The following is a 4,018-nucleotide window of genomic DNA, read 5'->3' as shown; positions in this document are numbered from 1 at the left end:
GTCGTGGGGCCGGCTCCCGGCTGGTAAATCCCGGGCTTTGTGGGAGCTGCTCGGGATGTTCCAGGGCTGGAGAGCGGCGGGCTGGGTAGGTGCTGGTGGGCATTGAAAGGAGCATTGTTGCCAGGCTGGAGGCTGGAAGATGGATTAAAAGATGTATTCAGAAATCGCAGCATGGGGGCAGCTGCGGCGGTCAAACAGGGGTCGGGATGGAGGAATTGGAGCAGTTTGGGAACTGGTCAATCTGCCTTTGCAAGGAGACAAAGGAAAAAAATAATGTTTCAACCTGACATAAGTGTTGGGAGGAACAGGATCGCTTGGAAGAACCCCAAACAGAGTTTCTTTTTGCTCTGTAGAGCCTGATCCAAAGTTCGCTGAAGTCTGTGGTGAGACTCCTGTTAACTTAAAACGTCAACAGAGTTTCGTTTTACTTTGAAGGGGCGTGGGGAGGACCTGCCCCCCAGTCACATCACTGAAGTGTCATTAAACAGATGTTTCTGTGTGTGTTTCAGTAACATGGCTGTAATTTGTCTCCAAGTACGGGGCTCTGCAATACGTCAGTGCATAGATCTTCATCTTTTCTTTCTTTTCTTTCTTTTTTTCCACTTCTTTTCGTGTTGCAGGTGTACAAAGCAAGTTGTGCTATCAGGCCAAATTGGGGGTGCCACACAAGTGTGGTGTGGAACAAGCTGGTGTGTGGCAGTGGGTAAATTCACATTCCTCTCTGTGTAGATCTGTGACTCCTCATTCATTTGTAACAGTAGGAATTTTGCCAGTTGAGATTTCCTCATAGCAGATGTGTATAAAATCAGATATTATCAGGCCCCACATGGCCTGTGATTCAGCTGAGATTGGTGTTTATAAAAACTTGTGGGAGTTGTAAGTGCAGTCCTGATCACCAAAGCAGAGCACATCTCAAAATGCCTCTTGCTGTACAAGTGCAAAGTAAGTTTTGGGGGGGTTTTAAGTCCTGCAGATAATTGGTTGACTCTACAACTTTTTCAGTATATTACTTTTATTATCCTCACTAGACTTAAAGTATCTGTAATATTGTGTGAAAGTATTGTGGGGACTTACTTTTAACCTAGCTTAAAATACGCTAAGGTTCTTATAAGAAATCACTCCCTTTTTAAGAGGATTGCACACAGATACAAGGCATGGCTAAGCTAGAAAATCTGCTGATGAAAATGTCAAGATTTATAAAATGAGAATGACTGAAATTGTCACAGCCGCTGGAAGAGAAGTTCTGAGGATGCTCTGAGTTGCCACAGAGAGGGAGAGGTACCTGTGGGGTGGCAGGGGTTCCTTGGAGAGGTTTAGCTCTGCTCCTCAATAAGACTTGAGCTTTTCCAGAGCTGGAAATGTTCAGGACACAAAGTACCCACTCAGAGCAAACTCACATAGGGTACCTGTAAAGTCTCTTGAGAACAAGTGAAACCATTCAGTCCATTTCTGGAAGCATCTTGTGTTTCAGACAGAGTCCTTTCAACAGATGAATGCCAAGATTTACCTGTGTTACTGGGATAGCCTGGGGAGGAGGGCAGGGGAGTGGTGTTTGTCATGGACTTGCATTCTTCCATTGCCACTTATATCCTACTTCAGCATTTTCTTGAGTAAGTCAGCATTTTAAAATGCCCAACCATAGATTTTGAGAATAAAAACTAAAACCATAAATCATCTCTCAAGCTCTCTCTGCGTAGCTGGAGGGCTGAAATTGAACAGTGGATTCCTCTGACAGATTTCTAGGGGGGAAGCTTTATGAGTGACAGTAAAGATGGGTTAAGAGATAATGAGTTTGAAGCAGACACTGAATTTCCTTTGTGTAGTCTGTATGAATTAATCCCAAGCTTTGTTACCCTGATACTGGGCAAAAGTCTTACCTTTGGTCTTAATTATGACTTAATTCTGAAAGTGATTGTGAGCAGCTTCGGAAGGACTTGCCGGCTCCTAATGAGCCTTGCAGGCCGTTTGGTCTGGGGCCAGCTGGCATAGTGAGCCATGGCCGTGCAGTTAAACCCTTCCTTCCCTCCGTGGCTGTGCAGTTAAACCCTTCCTTCCCTCCTCGAGATTCCCTCCTGGGAATCAGGGAATGCATCCGAGCTGCTCCCTGGCTTGTGTTAACCCCGGCTGTCCTTGCTGGGGACAGGGTCATCCCAGGATTGTGCTGTGACTTCAGCTGGGAATTTCTGTGGGACAGCTCGGGTTTCTGTGCTGGCCCTGCTGACAGGCATGGCCATCGGTGGCCTGGGAGCCTTTGGAGCTGGTCAGCCCGGTGGGAATTGCAGTCTGCTGCCTCAGGGGGAATGGCAGTCTCCTGCTTTGGCCACAGAACCTGATCTGGTCCCATGTCACCATGGAGGTGCAATGCTGAAGGGAGCAGCTGTCCTTTCTTGTGGAGGGGCAAGGGTCACAGCTGTCCCCACCGAGCGCTGAGGGAAACGGGCTGGGGCCCACCGCAGGAGAGGCCTAAAGAGAAAACCTGGCTGTGGGACCCAAGAGCCCAAAGAGAAAACCTGGCTGTGGGACCCAAGAGCCCAAAGAGAAAACCTGGCTGTGGGACCCAAGAGCCCAAAGAGAAAACCTGGCTGTGGGACCCAAGAGCCCAAAGAGAAAACCTGGCTGTGGGACCCAAGAGCCTGAAGAGAAAATCTGGCTGTGGGACCCAAAAGCCTAAAGAGAAAACCTGGCTGTGGGACCCAAGTGCCCGAAGAGAAAACCTGGCTGTGGGACCCAAGTACAGCTTTTTTAGACCTACAGAGGTTCTTCTGATGTGCTGCTCGTGTGGCTGAGCTTCTCCCAGAGCTCCCTGTGCTCCCAGCCCAGCTGGGAAATTTGCGGGGAAAGTGTTCAGCATTGTTTGTGCTGGGCTTGGAGAACTGCAAAGGGAGGGGAAAAGATCTTTATCTTGGACAAAAATGACCCAGAAGTTACACAGTCAGAGTGCCCCAACCCTCTTTTTATTTAGTGGGTGAGGTTGTGGGGTTTTGTTTTGAACTTTATCAATGCTGAGTGTTTATTTGAGATTGGTCAGTTACAGGTACGGAGTGTTTGCTTATCGGGAAGGTTTGTCTTGGCTGCAATAGACAGCCTTTTAAAAGTGTGTGTACTCAGCAGTTTATCACATTGCCTTTCACTTTCCTTAGTCTCAGATTAAGTGATGGTATAGCAAAGAAAGTTGCCTGTAATTTCATCTTCTGCTTCATCCTAGTGGGTCATCTGCTCTCTCCTCTCTTAGTAACCTGGGGATGGAATGCCTGCTTAAATGAGTTGGTGCTTGGGAGCAGTAATTAGGTCTTTTGTGCTTGGAAATCTGCTTTGGGGATCAGAGTATGCTTAGATTTCAGAAATGATAATGTGAACAATAGTGAGCCAGGTGGAAAGATGGGATAAATCCCAGCTGAGAGATGAGTGGATGTACTGTAACACAGCTCCAGTGAGGAAATAGTTTCAACTTAAAAGAACTGGTTGAAGCTAAAAGTAGAAGCTGATGAGATCAGTGTAATAATTGTATTTCATAATTATGTATTATTATACTGGCGCTAGATGATGATATCTGAGCATTTTCTTATTCTTTCGTGGTTTACTTTTCAAATGTGAAAAAATTCCACACAGAGGGCAAACTCCAGTGAGATGCAGGGATCATTTAAAACTTTAATGGCTGTTACTACTCTCAGGGAAGTGTTGGCTTTCAAACACCCTGTGTTTTCTGTCCTTGTCTCCATTTGAGCAACGAGGTCACTTTAATCTTCATGGTCATTATTAGTCACTTAGGAATGCTGACATTCCACTCTGCTGGCTCTGCCTCTCCTGCTTCTGTCCACTGGTGTTTTGCATCCATTTCAGGTATGCTCACCTGTGCTGTGACTTCCATCTGGCAATATTTTAGAAATTAACTGACTTTTCACTTGAAAAAGTCAATTTCACTTGTACTTGGCTCATCATTTAAATTTTAGTGGGATTTAGTTTCCTGTTTGTATTTGTAGATACCTTAAATTTATTTATTATGTAGTTTTAATAACAG

This window comes from Geospiza fortis, unplaced genomic scaffold (assembly GCF_000277835.1).
Source record: "Geospiza fortis unplaced genomic scaffold, GeoFor_1.0 scaffold229, whole genome shotgun sequence".
NCBI classification, from domain to species: domain Eukaryota; kingdom Metazoa; phylum Chordata; class Aves; order Passeriformes; family Thraupidae; genus Geospiza; species Geospiza fortis.
This window is presented reverse-complemented; position numbering follows the sequence as displayed.